This window comes from Halichoerus grypus, chromosome 12, assembly GCF_964656455.1.
Source record: "Halichoerus grypus chromosome 12, mHalGry1.hap1.1, whole genome shotgun sequence".
Taxonomy (NCBI): Eukaryota; Metazoa; Chordata; class Mammalia; order Carnivora; family Phocidae; genus Halichoerus; species Halichoerus grypus.
Window position 1 is genome coordinate 33,921,195 of NC_135723.1, and position 22,485 is coordinate 33,943,679.

The following is a 22,485-nucleotide window of genomic DNA, read 5'->3' on the forward strand; positions in this document are numbered from 1 at the left end:
TATTACAAAGCTGTAGTGATCAAAACAATATGGTACTGGCACAAAAGTAGACACATAGATCAACTGAACAGAATAAAAAATCCAGAAATGAAAGCGCAACTATATGGTCATTAATCTTTGAGAATGCAGGAAAGAATATCTAATGGAAAAAAGACAGTCTCTTCAACAAATGGTGTTGGGAAAACTGGACAGCAACATGCAAAAGAATGAAACTGAACCACTTTTTCACCATACAAAAAAATAAATTCAAAATGGACAAAAGACCTAAATGTGGGACCTGAAACCATAAAAATCCTAGAGGAGAACACAGGCAATAACCTCTTTGACATCAGCTGTATCAACTTCTTACTAGATATGTCTCCTGAGGCAAGGGAAACAAAATAAAAAATAAACTATTGGGATTGTACCTAACTTTTTAAATCAGTGTTCTCATTTTCTTTGGGTAAATACCAAGTAGTGGAATTACTGGATTGTATGGTATTTCTATTTTTAAATTTTTGAGGAACCTCCATACTGATTTCCACTGATAGTGCATGAGGGTTCCTTTTCCTCCACATCCTTGTGAACACTTATTTCTTGTCTTTTTGATACTAGCCATTCTGACTGGTGTGAAGTGGTATCTCTGTGATTTTGATTTGCATTTCCCTGAAGGTTAGTGCTGTTGAGCATCTTTTCATGTGTCTGCTGGCCATCTGTATGACTTCTTTGAAAAAACAACTATTCAGGTCCTCTGCCCATTTTTAATAGTTTTTTTTTTTTTTTTGGTGTTGTGTAAATTATGTATATATTTCAATATTAACTTATCAGATACTTCATTTGCAATATCTTTTCACAATCACTAGGTTGCCTTTTAGTTTAGTTGGTTTCCTTTGCTTTACAAAAGCTTTTCAGTTTGATGTAGTTTTACTTATTGTTGCTTTTGTTTCCCTTGTCTGAAGAGACATATCCATAAATATGTTGCTACAACTGATGTCAAAGAGATTATTGCCTATGTTTTCTTCCAAGAGCTTTATAGTTTCAGGTCTCACATTTAGGTCTTTAATCCATTTCTAGTTTATTTTTGTGTATAGTGTAAGAAATTGAACCAATTTCATTATTTTGCATGTTGCTGTCTAGTTTTCCCAGCACTATTTATTGAAAAGACAAACTTTTTCCCATTATGTATTCTCATTTCCTTTGTCATAGATTCATTGACCATATAGATATGGTTTTGTTTCTGGACTCTCCATCTTGTTTTATTCATCTATGAATCTATTTTTGTGGCAGTATTATATTGTTTTGATTATTATAACCTTGTACTATGTCCTGAAATCTAGGATTGTGATATCTTCAGTTTTGTTTTATCAAGATTGCCTTGACTATTTGGGGGTCTTTGTAGTTGCATACAAATTTTAGTATTACTTGTCCTAGTTCTGTGAAAAGTGTTGTTGATATTTTGATAGGGATTGCATTGAAGCTGTAGATTGCTTTGGATTAAATAGACACTTCAACAGTACTAATTCTTGCAATCCATGAGCATGGTTTATTTTTCTATTTGTGTGTGTTGTCTTCAATTTTTCTCCATGTCTCAGAGTTTTCAGAGTATAGGTCTCTTGCCTCCTTGGTTAAATAATCCCTTTGTGTTTTATTCTTGGTTGCAATTGTAAAAGGAATTGTTTTCTTAATTTCTCTTCCAGTTACTTTGTTATTGCTATACAGAAATTCAACAGATTTCTTTGTATTAATATTGTATCCTGCAACTTTACTGAATTCATTTATAACCTCTAATAGTTTTTTGGTGAAGTCTTTAGGGTTTTCTATATGCCTAGCATCATATCATACTAGATAGTAACAGTTTAACTTCTTCCTTGGATCTCTTAATTTCTTATTCTTGTCTGATTGCTGCAGCTAGGACTTCCAGTACTATGTTGAATAAAAGTAGTAAGAGTGGATGTCCTTGTCTTGTTCCTGAGCTTAGAGAAAAATCTTTGTTTTTTTTCCATTGAGCATGATGTTAGCTGTGGTGTTTTATATATGCCCTTTGTTATGTTGAGATATGTTCCCTGTAACACCAGTTACTTGAGAGTTTTCATTAACAGGTGTTGAATTTTTTCAAATGCTTTTTTTCATCTACTTAGATGATTATATGTTTTTTTTTTATCTTAATGTGTTGTATCACATTGATTGGTGTGCAAAATTAAACTACATTTGCATCCCTAAAATAAATCCCACTTGATTATGGTGAGTGATCTTTTTAAATATATTGGATGTGGCTTGCTAATATTTTTGGAGGATTTTTGCATCTATGTTCGTCAGAATTATTGGTCTGTAGTTCACTATTTTTGTAGTGTCTTTAGTTTTGGTATCAGAGTAATGTTGGCCTCATACAATGAATTTGGAAGCTATCCTTCCTCTTCTATGTTTTTTAGAAATAGAGATTTGAGAAGAATATCTCTTTTTTAAATATTTGGTATAACTCACCTGTGAAGCCATCCAGTCTTGGGATTTTGTTTGTTGGGAGGTTTTTATTATTGATTCAATTTCATTATTAGTAATCAGTCTGTTCACATTTTCTGTTTCTTCCTGATTGTTTTGAAGAACTTTATGTTTGTAGGAACTTATCAATTTCTTCTAGGTTGTACAATTTGTTGGCATATAATTTTTCATGATATTGTCTTAATTCTTTGTATTTCTGTGATGTCAGTTATTTCTTCTCTTTCAGTTTTGATTTTGTCTGGGTCCTCTTTCTTTTCCCCTTAAGCCTAGCCAGACTGAAGAAAGGTTTACCAATTTTGTTTATCTTTTCAAAGAGTCAGCTCCTGGTTTCATTTATCTTTTCCACTGTTTTTGTGTTGTTTGTTATTTATTATTTCCTTCCTCCTATAAGCTTTGGGTTTGTTCTTTTTCTAGCTTATTTAGGTGTATGGTTAGATTATTTGAGATTTTTTTTTTATTGAAGTAGGCCTGTAGTACTACATACTTCCTTCTGAGAACTGCTTTTGCTGTATCCCAAAGATTTTGGACCATTGTGTTTTCATTTTAACTTGTTTCCATGTATTTTTTAAAATTTCCTCTTTGATTTCTTTATTGACCCATTGGTTGTTCAGTAGCATATTGCTTAGCCTCCATGCATTCGTGTTTTTCCTGTTTTGGGTTTTTTGTTTGTTTGTTTTGGAATTGATTTCTAATTTCATACCATTATGGTTGGAAATGATGCTTGTTTGAGTTCAACCTTCTTAAATTTATGGATACTTGTTTTGTGGCCTAAATATTATCTATCCTGGAGAATGTTTCATGTGTACTTGAAAAGAATATGTGTTCTGCTCTTTTCTGTATCTATTAGGTCCACATACTCTTATGTATAGTTCAAAGTCATTGTTTCCTTGTTGATTTTTTGCCTGAATGAGCTATCCATTGATGTAAATAGGGTGTTAAAGTCCTGTACTACTTTGTATTACTGTCAGTTTCTCCCTTTATGTCTGTTAATATTTCCTTTATGTATATAGGACGCTCCTGTGTTAGGTGTGCAGATAGTTACACTTGTTATGTTCTCCTGTTGATTTGATCCCTTGATCATTGTATAGTCCCTTACTTTATCTCTTACTGCAATCTTTGTTTTAAAGTCTATTTTGTGATAGTATTGCAACACCCAGCTTTTTTTCTGCACTTCCATTTGCATAGAATATATTTTTCTATTACTTCCTTTCAGTCTACTTGTGTCATTAGGTTTGAAGTCAGTCTCTCTTAGGCAGCATACAGATAGATGGGTCTTGTTTTTTGATTTTGGTTTTTTTTGTTTTTTTTTAAATTCCTTTAGTCACCCTATGTCTTTTGATTGAAGCATTTAGTCTGCTTACATTTAAGGTAATTATTGACAGGTATGTATCAATTGTCATTGTGTTCATTGTTTTCTGGTTGTTTCTGTAGTACCTCTCTGTTTCTTCTCTTGCTCTTTCTTTGTGGTTTGATAGCTTTAATGCTATGCTTGCATGCCTTTCTTTTTTGTGTATCTATTACCGGTTTTTGATTTGTGGTTAGATATATATATAACATCTTATGCATTATGCGGTTCATAATAAATTGATAATTAAGTTTGAACACACTCTAAAAGCACTAAAGTTTTACTACCCCCTCCACATTGTATTTATATGATGTCCTATTTTACATATTTTTATTTCATGTAGCCCTTGACTAATTTTTATAAATTGATTTTACTACTTCTGTGTTTTAAACTCCATACTAGCTTTATAAGTGATTAATCTACTACCTTTACTGTAAGTTTCCTTTTACCTGTGATATTTTTTCCTTTCAAAATGTTGTTACTTAAAGAATTCTCTTTAACATTTCTTGGAAGGCTGGTTTGGTGGTGATGAACCTTAACTTTTGTTCATCTGGGAGACTCATTATCTCTCCTTCTATTCTGAATGATAACCTTGCTGAATATTCTTGGTTGTGGGGATTTTTTCTTTTAGCACTTTGAATATATTATGCCATTCTCTTCTACCCTACAAATTTTCTGCTGAAAAATCTGCTCACAGTCTTATGGAGTTTCCCTTCTATGTAACCATTGTCTTTTTCTATTGCTGTTCTTAATATCTTCTCTTTATCACTATATTTTGCCATTTTAATTATTATGTGCCTTGCTGTGCCTCTCCTCAGGTTCATCTTGTTACAGGCTCTTTGTGCTTCCTGGACATCTTTTTCCTTCCCCAGATTAGGGAAGCTTTCAGCTGTTTTTTTCTCTCTCTTCTCCTTTTGGGATCAGTATAATTTTTCTTGATGATGTTGCAGAATTCCCTTAAGCTATTCTCACTTTTTATTATTCTTTTTTTCTCTTTGATGCTCAGTTTGGTTATGTTCCATTATTTTCTCTTCCAGATTTCTGATCCATTTTTCTGCATCCTTTAATCTGCTGCTGTTTTGCTCTCGTATACTTTTAAATTTCAGTTGAGTTCTTTAGTTCTGACAGGTTCTATTTTCTATTTCTTTGTTGAAGTTCTCACGGAGTTCATCCTCTCCTCTTAGTCCAGTAAGTATCTTTATAAACATTACTTTTAATTCTTCAGCAAGCATATTGCTTGTTTCTGATTCATTTAGCTTTTTTACTGTGATTGTTTCTTGTTCTTTCATTTTGAACATATTCCTCTGTCTCTTCATTTTGTATTACAATCTGTTTGTTTCTGTATGCTACATAGGTCAGCTACATCTTCTGGTCTTTATAGTGGTGGTGTTGTGTAGAAGAGATCCTTTGGTGCCTTATAGTATAATCCCTCCTGGTCACCAAAACCAGGTACTCCAGGGGTGTCCCCTATGTGGGCTGAATGCACCCTCCTATTGTGGCTAAGCCACAATTGCCTTCAGTCCAGCTGGCTGCAGTGACCCACATTGCCTGCTGTGGGCACACTGGGCAAGGTTTGCTCCCCATGCTATTGCGAGGTCCATGTATGGCCACTGTGGGTTCGTTGATGGGAAAGCTGTCTGCATTTAACCTCTCTGCCACATCTGCAGGCATACCAAAGGGCTCAGTTGCAGGAACTGTGGGCATGCTCGTGTATGGTCTCTCTCCCCTTCCCTAGGGCAGGAGTCATTTTGGCATGACACCATTCCTAGCTGGGGCTGCCTGTATGTGTGGTGGAATATAAGTAACTTTGGAGGGATACCTGCTAAGGAAGGTGGAGTTGCATGGGGTGGGTCCATAGGGGAATCTTGGGGCAGGGCACATGATGCAAAAAAAGTAGATAGTGTTTCTCAGATGCTTATGAGAGCCAACACCATCTGGGGGTGGTGAAGAGAAATGGCACCCACTAGCCCTTTTGTGCCTAGAGAAATGTCCTTCAGATCCCTGCTCCTCTGGCACACATTTTAGGAGTAGTCAATAACTGTCTTTCAGGTATACTCCAAGCACTTTTCAAACCTCTCCTCCTGTGCTGCATCTTGGGGCAAGTTATTTTAGTTGCTGGCTCTTTAAGGGTGATATCTCCGTTTCCTTTTGCCCCCTGCCTATCCTGGAGTTAAGCCCCATTGGTTTTCAAAGATAGATGGGAACTCCTCTTCCCAATGAAAGTCCCTAGTGCCTGGAGTGTGGTCTGATCCTCTCACTTCTCCATTCTTGTGATGTCTCTCCCCTGTGTGGTTAGTCATGCTAGGGGTTTTGTTCTCATCTGTGTCTCTACTCCTCCCACCCTTTTTGATGGTGGCCTTGTCTCTATGTTGAGCTGTGGAAGGTCTCTTCTGCCAATTGTCAGGTCATTTTCTGAGTTAGCTGCACAGATATAGCTGTTATGTTGGTGCATCCATGAGATAAGCTGAGCTTTGGATCTTCCTACTCCACCATCTTCTCCTCACTGGTGTGTTGCTTCTTTTTCATGATTTCTATCTCTTTGGCAAATATCTCATTTTAAAGATTTTTTTCATGATTCCATTTAATTGTCTATTTTTTGTAGCTTGTTGAGTATCTTCAAAACAGTTATTCTGAGTTCTTTATTAACTAGATAGTAAAATTCCATGCCTTTGAACTTGGTTATTGGAGAATTATCACTATCTTCTGATAACATACTTTCTTGTTTGTTTCTCATCTATGTTTCTTGTAGACTTCTGTTGTTGCTTTCACATTTGAAGTATCAGCCACCTCTTTGTTAGTTGCCTTCAGATGGGGTATTCTGTCTCTGGTTGTGTTATTATTTGGGGGTTTTCTCTGCCTTTATATGCATATACCTGTTTCACTTAGTATTCCTTTTTGGGGAATTCTTAAGATTTCAGGAATTTTAATTTTTTAGGAAGCATTCTTAAACTTTTATGACTTCGCTAGTTCTACAACTCACAACTATATAGAGGCTACTATAAACCTCTCTTTTATTTTCCAGAGGTGGCATTTTGACCCAAACTTGTGGCTTCTCCCTTGCATACAGACCTTGGCCTGTTTCCTTAGGATATTCTGTCTACTGCAGCTTCCTCTCACCCATACACTCAGGAGCATATACAAGATGGCTGCAGAGTTCGGGAGGTGTGGGTAGTACTCAGGGTGTTAAGAGGTGCCTGCAGATAGAGTAGGGCTATCACCGTATATGGTACTCCCAAAGGCTTCGTGTAGCCTTCCTGCAGAGTCTGTTCTGCTCAAACTGTGTCTTGTCATTCTTATCTGCATTTTTCCTGGCCTTTCCCTCCAGCCCATCCTGGAGGTCCCAACTCAGTACTTTGGGTGGTGTTGGAGAGAAACTTATTTTTTTTCCAGCTGTGTCCCATGTCACTGAGGTAGCCAGGCATTCATTCACTGTTCTCCTTTTTCCCTTGCTGCCACTTGATAGTTAAGCATTATGCAATGCTGCCTTTGCAGGTGCTCAGGGTAGGGGATAGCACTAGTGTAGTTCTATGTACTACCTCTACTGCATCTGAACTTGTAGTGTGTGTGTGCGCGCGTGCACACGCATCCACACCAATGGTGTGCTGGAATCTCCCTTCAGAAAGGCTGGACTGCTGAAATTTTTTTCTGTAGTTATCAGCCCAGGTTAGCATTCTCAGGTTTTTTTCCCCCAACAAGAGGGGTTTGGAGCAAGTTAGCTGCTCTGTTGGTTCCACAGTTCATACTGAACTATCTATCTGTTACTGGATGTGCAAGTGAGCAAGACACCTCTCAAGTCCCTCAGCATATGGTGCTGGATCCTGCAACTCCCACAAAGGTACTTTTGTTCATGAATAAATGTCCAATTCTTTGTTAAAAATGGGGGATTAAAAGGCACCATGTCTTAAACCACTTTGATGCTGACATCATTCCTATAATTTTAATTACCAACTTTACTATGTTTTATACTATATAGCCTTTCTCCTATATGTATTTTTAGTTGTGCTTCTAATATCTTAGTAACAGAAACAATCTTTTTCTGATACCTACTCTCAACCTCAAGTACATTACATCTTCTTGGATTTTATGGGCACAGATAGTCTTACTCTGTTTATATTCCCTAGACCAAGACTTCATTTGAGATAATTTTCCACCTAATGACTTCTTATTTGAGCTCAGCTACTTATTTAACAAACACTAAGCCTTTCGTATATGCTGAGTATCCTAACAGGTTCTCCACTTTGAGTTTGTTTTAAAATTCCTACAACAGAAGATAGTATTATTTCCATTTTACAGATAAGGAAGCTGAGATTGAGAGGGCAGATGATATACTTAAGGGAACAGAGCTAGTTTTTTAAATTGGGATTCAGTGACAAAACATAATCTGCTCTCTTCACCACTGTGGTGTTTCCTTTATGCCAGCTACCTTGGTACCTCTTGCCTGAGAAGGAATGAGGAGAAAAGAAAGTAGCTACAAATTAATAAGACATGAAACATGTCAGAGAATAATAGATAAGCTCACCTCTGCTACAGAAACAGGAATGGAAGCTAATAAACACGTCTCCCTCTGTGATGCAGAGGCCTGCAAAAGGTAATATGATTATACACAAACTGAAACACTGGGTCACTGGTCTAAGAGGAATCAAGAGACTAATTATGTCAACTTGCAGACAGGAGAGTGGTGGCAAATAAAAACCACAATATTCTGTAATATCTAGGACCAAAATTGGATCAGAAACTTACACTGAGATCCTCTCAACTAGGGGTGAGACAGGCAAATAATATGAAAGGGCAAGCTGCAGAAATGGACACATGTAGGATTAGCTATTTAAGAAAAAGGATGGGAAGGGAGAATCATGCTAAACAAAGCTCAGTGACAAAAGAGACGTCTTTTTGCATTTGTTCAAGTCAGAAGTTGAGGTCCAAAGCAGAATGTATACCATAGGCAACGGAACCTAGAAAGTAGGGGATAGAGAAAGGTCTCAGGTGGAAGGTCTTCATTAGTATTAGAAAGAAGTATAAAAAATGATTCATCACCTTGGAAGACCGGGCCTTAGACAGTGTTAAAATGTCAGAGCTGCAAACAATAAAGCTGAAGTTCTAGGTGAGGCTTCGGCTGTGGCAGACAACTGTAGTACTGGGCCAAGGCAATGGGGCAGAGGGTGGTGAAGGCTTGATTGTCAGGGGTAAAGTGGATGTTCAAGGCTCTGATATAGTGGACTACATATCTCTGGCAGTAAGATGTGCTCTATACTCACCAGCTGGTAGAGCTGGAGCACTTTATATATACTCCTTAATTAAGGTAGGGATGAGTTAGGCTGCGTCTGTGTGTAGAGGTTGAGAAGTTCTGGGGCAGAAGTTTGCATTGTCCATTGAACAAAGCTGTTCCAACCTCTAATTCTGGCATCTATGAAAGTCCTCTGACTTATGAATTACCGGTCAGTCACTGATAAGCTAGCTGCCTTACCAGTTTTTCTTGCATAAGCCCTTTTTAAAAGCAAATTTGTATTTATTCATATATATTCTAGTAAGTTCTTTTCTCTCTTTCATAACCATAAAAAGTATATGGTTAGGACAGATCACTCATATACTGAAGTATATCTACTTAGAATTTGAAATACTTACTATATACTCTTAGTAAAGTCCATATGGCTTTGGTCATATAGCTTTACAGCAATATATAAGCAAAATCCATTTACAACAGTTAACTAATATTATTGTAAAAGATTCATTTAGGTAGTTTCACTTAACATGTATTACATTTTCTTTACCCTTTTCACACCTGGATTTTTATATTTGTTTACAAAAGAGAAACACATGAGTTTTTTTTTAATTAAACATTGATGAACCTGGATTATTAAAATTAAGTCCCAAAAGTATTTAACTTGTGTACATATCCTGGAGAGACCGAGATGGATAAGAAGCCACAAACACTGTCCAGAATCTCAGTCTATCCTTGGTGAAGGGAAAATTTCAATGCAAGTTCACAGGGATAAATACTATACAACAACTATAAATAATACTATACAACAACTATAAATATTTCCTGTGGGGGCAAAAAGGAAAATGTGATTAAAATTATGGGTTGGATATTAAGAAAGAGAAGCCTCGCACAAGATACGATGTTTGCGTTATGCCTTTAAGGATAGTTAAGGCAGAGAAGGAAAAAAATCTAAGACCTAAAATTGAATGTTTTTTTCAGGGGGCAGGGAAGAGTATCCTGTGGCTGGACTATAGAGGGGTAAGGAGAACAGGAAAAGCGGTTGGATATGGATTTTTTTTAAAGTCATTGCTGAGATTATGCAAAATGTGTTTAATAAAGCAGCATTATATGGTAACAAAACAAGTTGATTTTCAAATCAGGTTATGTAAAAAATATTGTTCATCCAAATGAGGGAATTCATCTAGAAGAATGAAGGTTGGCAGGAAGAGGGTACATCTGCATGTTGTCTGGATCATACTTGGTCTTCCTTTGACTCCACAGTGAAATGGAGTCAAAGGAAAACTGTATCTTATAGTTTTAGAGAATGAGTGAAGGGAAATTAAAAAATAAACTAGGACTACAGGAATAAGAAATGGTATCAGGAAAGACAAAAAATTTGGTTTGAACATTGAGTAACATAGCTAGCCTCCTATCTAGCCTACATTTCCCCGAGGCCCTTGTTATATGGGCCATGGATCTGAGCTCTATGCAAGGGAATATAACCAGGGTGAAGTATACCACTTCCAAGTCTGACCAAAACATATTCCTTGTTCTTTCTCCTTCTGCCACTAGTGCAAGTGACTCTACTGTCCTAGAAAGAGTGATGATGCTTCAGTTCATGAATGAGATATCTGAAAACCAAATACACTTACTTTGGTTTGTTATTTGAATGATTAAACTTCTAGTGTTTCTGAGACATTTGGTTCTGGAACTTAGCTGAACTGAATACAGATGTATTGAATCTAAAATTCCTATTAACAGTGTTGACAATACAACGTTCCATGAGAGATAAATAAGCAGGGTCCAAAGATAATATGGAGAAGAAGGCTGTGAAAGCCTCCCAGAAGTTTATCTTAAGTTGAGAATGGGAGTTTGAAGAAAGAAAGTTATTGGGAAAGGTACTCTTGAAAGTAAGAGTCATCTATATATGAACACAAGATCAAGTGCCAGGATTTTTTGTCAATGTCTTGCCCTTTGGATCCTAGGAAGCAAATACATCAATTAGTTGGTTTTACTGGGATGTATTGATTTGATGATAGATTTGGTTAAAAAAAAAAAAAGTAGAACTAAAAGCAGGGGTTTTTTTGTCCATAAGATTAAGTAGGTTATTCTTTAAAGAATACAAGTTTTAAAGATTTGAAAACCTTAAGCTTTAATTCACGCACCCACTTTCCCTAGACTAAATAGAACAGCAACTAAAGGGTCCTCAGACAACAACAAAAGTGGTTTCTCACCCCTCTAGTAAGGGAACTGCAGAGATTGTCAACAGAGAAGGGAAAGTAAAAGTATTTGGACAAACTATGGTGCAAAAAGAAATTGGATTTTCCCTCATTTAGCACTTTCTAGTGTGGGTGCAAGAAGAACAGGACAGATCAAATTCATCTTCTGTTACCTGAATTACCCTTCTTTGCATTTTATATAAATTTTAAAACCAGCTTGTTAACTTCCAAATAAAGGAAAACAGACATTTTATTGGAATTATACTAAAGTTATATGTCATTTTTTGTAGGACTGACATCTTTATACTATTGAGTCTTTCAATCAATACACATCATAAATACCTATACAGGTTTTCCCTTGCTATTTGAAAGTAGAGTGTACCTAGGAAATAATTCATATGCTGCAATGACAAGAAGCAAAGAATCAATTGCCATTAATTTATATGGAAACATTTTTAGCATTCCCAAGCCCCCCAAATTACCTATCTTATGCTATTCTGGTACCTTCAGCCACATCTTGCTATAACAGATGGACAAAATAAGTTGAGATAAAGCATACATGCTCACAGAGACAGGTCAAAGCTATAGGGGCTTGATGCCGATGCTAAGTGTAGGTCTCAGGAAGATGCTTGGTGGAACTGTTCTCCCCTGTCAACTTTTTGTTGTTGTAAAAGTGAAAATCCTTTTAAGATCGCTTTTGATTAGCAAAAGTACTAATCTAAGTCTTTTTAAAAGCAAAGTGGTAGAACACAAACTTTCAAAAATAGAGAATACCTATATGTAGGTCTTCTCTTGATGTTACGCTGCTTTTTAAAAATATTGTGTAGAGTAGCTTGTATTGGGTAGTTTTATAGTGTTGAAAAATTTTGATGTGGAGATGTTTGCTGGGTTTTACGGATTGTAAGATAGTATTTTCCCTACTCAGTTAACTTTTTAAAATGCCATTTCTACTTTGTTGCTGAAATAGAAACACGTAGTTGATTTTTACATACTGATTTTATATCCAGTGATCTTGCTAAATTCACTTAATTTTAATAGTTTATTCTTAAATTTATATTAGAAAGATAACTGAATAGAGAAAAGTTATATATTTTCCTCTTCATGACTTACTTCAATAGACGTATCGCAAACTGACATCCTCTTATTCCTAATCTCAAGTTTAATGTCTATCAATCAAACATTCTTTATATAGATAACATTTACCAGATTAAGGAAATTTCCTTATATTCCTAGTTGACTGAGTTTTTCTACTACTGAGTGTTGAGCCTTACTACTTACACTTCTAGCAATGTGATCATGTTTCTCCTTGAGTACCTTAATTTGCTTAGTAAATGTGTATATCTCCTTAAATTAGTTTTTCCAGACAATCAGATGTTACACACTTTTAAAATTAGATTTAAAACCCACTAAAACTCTTCACATGGAAGATTTTAATCTAAGTGTCAAAATCCATGGATTTATAAATCATGTAAGAGCGAAAACATTTTAAAGTCCATTTTACAAAAGCTTTCTCCAAAGCTTTTGTAAAATGAGCTTCTCTTACAAACAAACATTTACCTTTGCTCATTTTCAAAATGTTTGATCCAAAATACATTGACAATACATTTTCTTGGCAAGTTTGAATAAATAAGCATCTCATAAACTCCCAGTAAATAAATGAAAGTTAACAACACAGGTTTTGGGGGCAGGTTAGTGATATCTATCAAAAAATTTTTTTCTGATGTTTAGACTGTGTTTTGTTTTTGTTTTATTTAAATTCAATTAGCCAACATATAGTACATCATTTGTTTTTCATATAGTATTCAATAATTCACTAGTGGCATATAACATATCTATCAATCAAAATTACATTTTTATCTTTAGCATTCCACTTTTGAGAATTTAAACATCAAGTCCACTTACACATTTTCAAAATGGTAGGTGTATGCCAGCGTAGCTGTATTTGGTATAGCAAAAGCTTGAAGATAACTCAGGTATCACGATAGGCTAGGTTATGCTGAAGCAACAGGCAACAGAAATTTTAATGGTTTCAAACAGTAAAGTTTTATTTATTACCCATTGTATATACTCAGTGGAGGTTTTTGCATGGATACTGCTTAAAGAATTTATTCTCCCTCTTGAATCAAGTGTCTGGAAAAGGAATGGTCTGTAACATTGAGGGCTGCAGTGAAAAACAGGAATGTCAACGTATGCCCTGTGATGTAAACGGAATTACTGTATAATAAGAATTTTTATATTTATTTAGCAAAAACAGGGCACATGGCCAATTTTGGCCCTAATTACAGAAGGAATCTGAACATAATTCTCTTCCAGAGAATTAAACATTGATGAACTGTAATGGGATTTACCACAGGCTTCCTTTCAGATCAGTAAGTTTTGGGCTCCCTCCCTCTCTTGCTTACTCACCTCCTCCCAAGAAAAATTACACAACCCCCCCCCACACATTTCCTCTCTAAGAATTCATCACCTGCAGACACTCTCTGCCAGGTCAATGAGATTCAGAGCGGTCAAACGAGGAAAGCATACCTGCTATGAACACTTCCAGTCAGATGGAAGAAACATATACTCATTGCTCATATTTAGCAATGCCAGTTCCTATTAGCCATATACAGAAATGGCCTTCTTTCCTGGTTGGGGGAGGGGGGGGATAATCCTCAATAGGGCTCTGATTTGTCCTCCTAAAGGTAATCCCCAGTCCATTGTTGTCTATGGTCCTCAAATCCATTCGCTTCAAAGTAATTTTTTATCCATTATCTTCCTATGCTACAACTGAAGAAAACATGTGACAGTACTACTTTTTAAGTGGTGAAAATCTTTCTCAGCCCATTTGCTGCCCACAGAGAGTTGGAAGCACAGTAGTCTATTTTAGTCCAGCCTAGTGTTCCTCTTGATAGTATAACTCTCTCAAATAATTTATGGGCCTCTTATTTAATTTCAAACAACCACACTCATGATTTTTCTCGACCTGCCTCTCTCTACGTATATTTAATTGCAGAGTCCTTGAACTGCCAGGACTTAAAGAAAGTCAATATTTTTTCACAAAAATCCTCTTTCCAATGAAAAGAACGTACTGCCTGCCACTTAACCTGCTCAGATATTTTAGCAACTGTTACATGGTCCATCTGTTTTATACAATCTTCACTACAAGACTGATTTCAAAGACTTTTTCCTGTTAGAAATTAAAAGACAGTCTCCTTTGCAAACCTCAAGTTCTAACTTTCAGGACGGTCTCTCACACTTTTCATTTCTCCTTTCAAACTGGCAATTTCTACTCTGGGCTTATCTCTTCGTGTAATTCCTTTTCAAGTATAGTCAACACTAGGACTCTGTTTTCCAACGTTTTCACCAAACCATAAGACATTACTGACTTTCCAAGTTGTAGAAGGGGACCGTTTTATCACTGTTTCTCCAAAGCATAAACCTAGATCTCCATCCTTCCAGCTTTACCACCACCTTTCTTTCTACTCACTTTCTACCCAAGACACCAATGACCCATAGGTTCTATGTAATGGTAGCACACACAAGGAAATGCTAACAAATAATACTATTTTCTTCATGGATAAGTGTATTTCTCATTCACATCAGGTGTTTAACATGGGTCCTAATTATTGCACTCCTTCTAGACCCCAGGTTGAAAAAGGAAAAAACATCTGCAAATATGCTGGTTTCATTGTCTGGTTAAGAAAGAGAGGGGAGGAGGAGAGAACATGGCAAAGAATTCACCCTCTCTCTAAATTTCTGTCACTCATATTTCATTGGCCAAAAAGAGACATGGGGCCAAGGCCTTTCTTCATAGGGATAGAGAAATGGATATTGTTGAACACTGACAAAGCCTACCACAAATATTCTCCAGTGGGTAATTGTAAATTAATTATGGTAAATCCATATAAAGGAATACCAAGCAGCTTCTTTAAAAAAAGTTGTAGTATAGGGGCGCCTGGGTGGCTCAGTCGTTAAGCGTCTGCCTTCTGCTCAGGTCATGATCCCAGGGTCCTGGGATCGAGCCCCACATCGGGCTCCCTGCTCTGCGGGAAGCCTGCTTCTCCCTCTCCCACTCCCCCTGCTTGTTCCTGCTATCTCTGTCTCTGTCAAATAAATAAATAAAAAGTTGTAGTATACATACTGATTTGGAAAGAGCTCCCAGACTATAATACATTTTGTGTAAAAAATGGGGAGATGAAAATGCTTATTTTTTTTATATAATTAATGTGTGGAAGACTATGTAAGAAACTAGCTGAAGTATAAGAAGAGAAAGTATTCACTGTACTTCATATTTTTGCATTTTGAACCACATAAATAAAATTCCTATCCAAAAGTCCTATTGAAATGACTAAGCTATATTTTATAGGGATAAAGGGAAAATCTATTAGGTAGATTTTATTACTGACAACTGCAACATCACAGAGAATGTCCGCTCATTTAGAATACCTGGCTTCATGAAAAATTCTGCCAATTCTTTTAATCTTAAGATAACAAAGGTTTCTAAGCTATTCCTGATATCATTACCAAGTATTTTAAAGATTTTACTACCAAAGGCCTTGTTTTTATAAAACTAACCATAGAGATGATATCCTGCAGTATTTTGTTCACTTTGTGCTTCCATGTATTTGCTTCTGAAGTGTTTCTCTGAATGATGTAAGGAATGCATTTCAGGTATATAGTTACAGTTGAAAATTTATACTAAAAAAATTTTTAAAGCCCAGATAAAACAGCTCCAACATTGACGATGACATTAGCAAATCTGTACCTAAAAATATATTACAAAATGAATGGTTACCGTCAATATTTTTTTCCTGGTGTTTTAGCATCCCATGAAAAAATAATGATTTATGAGAGGCGAAAAAGTCTATTTGTATTAAAACATGTTACTCAGTTTGGGAGTTTTGCTATATGTTGGCTGAGAAATACATTGGTTTCTTTAAATTTCAGAAATGTTTTAACACTTGATGCTAACTAATATGCAACTAGTTAGGTAATCAAGTGTTTAATATTTCTCCAATGGTATCTGGTAGTTTAGCTTTCCTTACTAAGAAACTTGTAAATGGTTTGCCAAACATTTGTCATCAAGTTTACTGAAAATACCCTAAAGTACATCTCTTGTGCTAACATAATTTCAGCTATCCCAACTGAAATAAATTGTAATGTTCCATCTTACATTTTGGTGATTGATTAGCTTTTTAAAAGCTCAGCACTGTATACAGGTAAACAAGGTTCATCCTTAATCATAGACTACCGAAGAATCTTTCTGGTAACTTTGAAATTTTACACAGACTTCTATTTTTTGAATTTTTTAGGTTACTTTTAATCTCACATATTGTAGAGCTAAATGAATCACCATCTCTCTCAAGGTTTTATTGTTCACTAGTGTCTACATTACATATTGTACAATATACATATACTAAGAATATGAGGGTAAATTTTGTTTGTAAGAAAATCCATAAGTTAATGAATAATGACTGGCAATGAAAACTGCCCTTCTGCATAATAATAAGCTTACGTTTTCCTTAAAACAGCTCAGGAGCTATATTTGGCATCAAACTATCTGATCTATGGATCAAGAGAAGGCACCACTGTTAGTAAAATTTTTTTATATTGGATATATGGATTATTTAATTTCTAAAAATAAATACAAGTAAAACTTACCTTCCTCTCTAGTAACCCTTTTCCTATCTAATGCCACTAGTCCACGCACCTCAGGCCTTTGAGTATGAATAACATTAGGGACTGTAGAATATTAGAAGGTCAGTTATAGCTTGTAAAAACGGAGTTTACTATAGGTTAATTGTTAAGAACATTTGCTTAATCTCCTGCTACTCCTCTATGAAACTGACCAACACATCCAAACTACATTAATTTATAAATTTATTAGCTATACAAATATTTACTGACTATATAAAATATAGGAGCCAACATTCAATTATCAACTAAGAGTAGAACAAAAGTAATTCTCATCACTAAAAATGTTTGTGTGAAACAAAACAAAAAATAACCTGCAACCCCCACTGAAGATAACATAGTGAAAGTAGGTCCTTCTTCACAGAGTACATTTCAACTATGTATTTTGCCACAAACTAACCCACCATATTACTCAGTAAATGGAATCAGATTATGATATATACATGTTTTCCACATATAGCTGTGGTTTATTTTCCCTGCTTTAAATTATATAATTGAGTACATATACTATAATTTATTAACCAGTATTTGTGATGGCCGTTTTTCTCCAGTTTTTCTTTCAGTTACAGCAATGCTAAGAATTGTCCTAGTTTATAGGAGTGATTTTTCTCTGTGAAGTTGTATTGCTACATATACACATGTCCAAGTTTACTAGTTTTCGCTTTTCAGTACTACCACCAGCAGTTTGTAAGTTTGCATTACACTGTATTGTCAAGACACTTGATAATTTTAGACTTTAATTTTTGCTAATCTAGAACATTTTAAGTAAGATCTCAGAGAAATGATTCATAATAAATTGACAAGCTTTTTATATGCTAAAAAAGGCGGGTGTTGTCAAAATAATGTGTTTTTTAAAGTAGAAATACTATTATGAAAAAAAATTTACTATTATGGCACCATTCAATTTTGTTCTTGGGGTAACTGGGACTTGTTAGGCTGTTTAAGGTAACCTGAGACAATGTAGCACAGGAACAAAGCATTTTTCCTTCTCTTCACTGAATAGCACTTGATCAGGTTTCTGACGCTCCTTTTATCATTATATGTGCTGCTAGTGCTGCTGGTTTCCAATTGGCAGTGAGCTAGGAAATAGCCACTCCTGTGACTTTAATATGGATGGATGGACACAGCTCTCCGGTTCTAAGTTATTAGGTCTCCTCCACCTAAGAAAGCTTTGGCTTTTTGTTCATGGGATTGTGTCAGTTATTTTTTGCTGATTTTACCAGACAAGCTCTATGATGACTATTACACCTAGAAAGATTTTTCCCATCTTATTTCAGAGTTTTAGATACTTCTTAGAGATTTGATGTTAGTAACTTTGCTTCCATGTTTGATAAATATGATGTTTGCTTTTTGAAGAAAAGAAACTTTTTATAAATCTTAGAATTTTATTTTCACATTTTTGCTAAGCTATAAATGATTTGTCTTTCTATATTTATAATATGCCTGTTTTTATTCAGAAAAGCAAGGGCAAGTACTTAATCAGAAAATAATTTTGTTTCATCTATCCCATACATAAGAAATTACTTAAGAGTGAATCCTTGAAGTCTTAGCACTAGACTGCTGAGGCTCTAAATACTGGCTTTCATCCTCATTCTCAAGAGCCTTGCAACCCTAGCAAAGTTCTGTAGACTCTACTGACAAAAAGAAGTGGATATCTACTTAGTAATTGCTCATAGCCTGCTCCATTAGTACCTAATTTTCCCGTGCCTGGATACATCATTATATAAAATGCAAATGGAAACATTTTTCACAATACTCCAAGAACTCTTGGAATGGATGATGAATAAAATAAGCTGATTAATCAGTGCATCAACTCCCAAATATCCAAAGGTAGTTGTCTACTACGTTGCCTATTTTTGAGTTTTCTACACAGACTTATCCAATTTTAATTTTCAGGCTTACCACTCATTGTGAATATTAAAACATGTAACTAAAAATAAATTACACCTTAAAAAATATACCTTCATTTAGAGTATAATAATCCTCAGTCATGTCAATCAAAATAAAAATGCTTTGATTTCCCTCAAGAAGATGAACAAAAACTTCATCAAGGGTTATGAAACCTGGAAATTGAATAAAGCTTTCCTTAACTATGATGGATAAAAATTCATAATATAGAATTTATTTGAAAAAAATTTAAGTAGGTTCAAGCCAAATGCAAGACCTGAACCGAGATCAAGAGTCAGATGTGTAACTGACTGAGCCACCCAGGTGCCCCTGAAAATAAATTTTAAAAATGCGTATTAATAAATACAGTAAATTTTTTATCCAATATGTTTTGAAAATATTTGTTGGGAAATGAAAATTTATCATTTACACTAGTGGCAAGTTAGGATTTTTTAATCTTTAAGAATCTACTATTTATAGAAAAGACTTGTTTTATACAGGCATTTCTTTCTTGGCTCCCACAAGAATGTTACATTTCCTGAAGTGTGGAATTTAAAATTGGAAGATAAGAGCAAAGTGATTTCTTTACTTACATTTTGGCTTTAAAAGGTAAAAAGCTCTGTTTTAGCTCAAAAAGCTTCTTCTCTCATACGCTTCTTGGGCATATTATTGTAATTTGAAGAGATTCTGAAAATAGAGGCAATAAGACTGTTTCTGCTTGCATGCTGTGAAATTCTCCCTACAAGATTTTAAATTGAACTTGCTCAACAGGCAGAGAGAACCGCCTTCTTTCTTCAAAGACAGAAGAGGACTTTTTCAGCAAGAGGAAAAGGTCTACCAGCATTCTCTGAAAGGGGCGCGTTGAGTGCGCCTGTGATTGCTGGTCCTGTCAGCTGTACTCCTCCCATCAGAAGACGCCAAAGAAGCACAACCAGTGCATGCCACAAGGGGCAGTAAGTTTGAAGCACAAGCTGACCTAACTGCTTGGAGGGAAAAAAAAGAGAATTTCGTGGCAGCCCTGCTGAGCATATCAGTATTTTCCTTAGCCTGAGGCAGGTAAACCTGGAAATAAATTCCATTCTTGTTGAAACAAGGTTTTAGACTTGCTTAAACTTTTGAATCTAGGTTGGGGGTGAAGGAGGCCATAAGAGAAGACGAGGGAAATATTTTCTTCTATTAAGGTTTTCTATAATCATTGTTTTTAGCTCTTTAGTAAAAGCAAAAGTTATTTTATAAGAAATGAGACATTTTCAAATTCTAATCAGACTTTCAAATCGTAAGTGTTTTACATATTTAGTAAGCACTCTGCTAAAGCACTATTTCAGTTTGTGGACTTTTGGATGTGGGAGTAACTGAAGGAAAAGATCAATTAGCTCCAACTGAGAATGTTTCCATGTAGGTATTTGTTATGGACTGAATGTTCTCTAAAATTCATATGATGAAATCTAATTCCCTGGTGATGCTATTTGTAGGTGACCTTAGTAAAAAAGAGCAGAGAGCTGGCTCCATCTCTTTCTGCCATGTGAGACCAGAAGGAGAACTTGGCACTCTGCAGATAGGAAGAGCACTCACACCCTGCTGACAACCTGATCTCTGAGTTCCAGCCTCCAGAACTTGAGAAGTCAGTTCTGTTTGTAAGATCCCCAGTCTATGGTATTCGGTTAGAGCTGCTAAAAGTTATTCTTTATCCAGGAATTACTAGCTTGGACTCTGCAGTGTGAAGAGCTGATTGTGAACACATGCAGGGATAAAGGTAAGGTGAAGAATTTAGAGAAAAAAAAAAAAAGACTAGATAATCTGAATGTGAGAGTGATAAATGGCATCATAATGGGATGCTTTGAACTACTCAAGAAAATGCTGTGAATGGATAAAACCAACACAAGTAGTAGGTGATGGCAAACCTTACTCACTTCACCAAAATAGATTCTGGAGAAGGCTTGTTATTTATTGTTGCATTTTACTTCCATTTTCTGAACTACTTTGATTTTTTTTTTTTTAATTTTTTTATGTTAATCCCCATACATTACATCATTAGTTTTAGATATAGTGTTCCATGATTCATTGTTTATGCATAACACCCAGTGCTCCATGCAGAACGTGCCCTCCTCAATACCCATCACCAGGCTAACCCATCCTCCCACCCCCCTCCCCTCTAGAACCCTCAGTTTGTTTTTCAGAGTCCATCGTCTCTCATGGTTCTTCTCCCCCTCCGATTTCCCCCCCTTCATTCTTCCCCTCCTGCTACATTCTTCTTCTTCTTTTTTTCTTTCTTAGACCATATTGCCACCAGAACTGAGGTCCTGCAGAATGCACAGGTCAGGAGATGTAGTGTTGGGTGAACCTAACTTTTCTCATTCATGTAAAGAATTTCATGGACCACCTGTTCTTATAAGAATGGGAGAGACAAAATGTTTATTCACTTGGTGATTTTACATACAGTGTTCTTAAAAGATTTTCTTTTTTATAATTATAAAATCAAAGTAGTTCAGAGGTAAGCGCTGTGAATTGTGCAGGACTGTTGAATCTCAGATCTGTACCTCTGAACTACTTTGATTTTATAATTATAAAAAAGAAAATCTTTTAAGAACACTGTATGTAAAATCACCAAGTGAATAAACATTTTGTCTCTCCCATTCTTATAAGAACAGGTGGTCCATGAAATTCTTTACATGAATGAGAAAAGTTAGGTTCACCCAACACTACATCTCCTGACCTGTGCATTCTGCAGGACCTCAGTTCTGGTGGCAATATGGTCAGGTCACATTTTGCAAGCGGACTACTGCCCACCTTGTGAAAAGGCACTCCACCGCTGCAGGGGGCCAAACACTGCTCACAACAGGACAGTAGTCTTATTCACATTATGAGGATCTCAGAAGAAGAGATATAAAGGGGGCAGAAAATTTGAAGAAATAATAGCTGAAAACTTACAGATCCAAGAGGCACAGAGATTCTAAAAAAAATTCAACCCAAGGAGGACCACACCAAAACACAAGTAATTAAAATGGCAAAAAGTAGCGATAAAGATAACAATTCAAAACCAGAAAAGAAGGGGCACCTGGGTGGCTCAGTCGTTAAGCATCTACCTTAGGCTCAGGTCATGATCCCGGGGTCCTGGGATCGAGCCCCGCATCAGGCTCCCTGCTCAGCAGGAAGCCTGCTTCTCCCTCTCCCACTCCCCCTGTGTCTCTGTCAAATAAATAAAATCTTAAAAACAAAAAGAAAGCAGTTACAAACAAGGCAAACCCCATAAGGCTTTCAGCAGAAACTTTGCCGGTCAACAGAAAATGTCAGGATATCTTTAAAGAGCTGAAAGGGAAAAACCTATAGCCAAGAATACTCTATCAAGCAAGGCTATCATTCAGAATACAAGGACAAAGAGTTTCTCAGACAAAAACTAAAAGGGTTTATGACCACTAAACCAGCCCTACAAGAATATTAAAGGGTACTCTTTCAGTGGAGGAAAAAAAGACTAAGTGAGTATGAAAAGTATAAAACAAAAGAAGTAAATCTAAGTATTTCAGTAAAAATCAGTCAAAGGATTCACAAAGTAAAAGGTATAGGGTGTTTTATTTTACGTCCTAAAACGTGGGGGGGGAGAGGAGTAAAGAATGGGTTCAAATTTAAGTGACCATCAACTTAACGCAGACTGCTATATGCAGAAGATGTTGTTATATACAAACTTA

General features: G+C 35.9%; 1 long non-coding RNA gene across 1 annotated transcript in view; it reads right to left on the minus strand.

Moving 5' to 3' along the window:
- LOC144379660 (uncharacterized) overlaps positions 1-22,485 on the minus strand; it is a 487,511-nt gene that overhangs the window by 116,204 nt on the left and 348,822 nt on the right. The window lies entirely within an intron of this gene.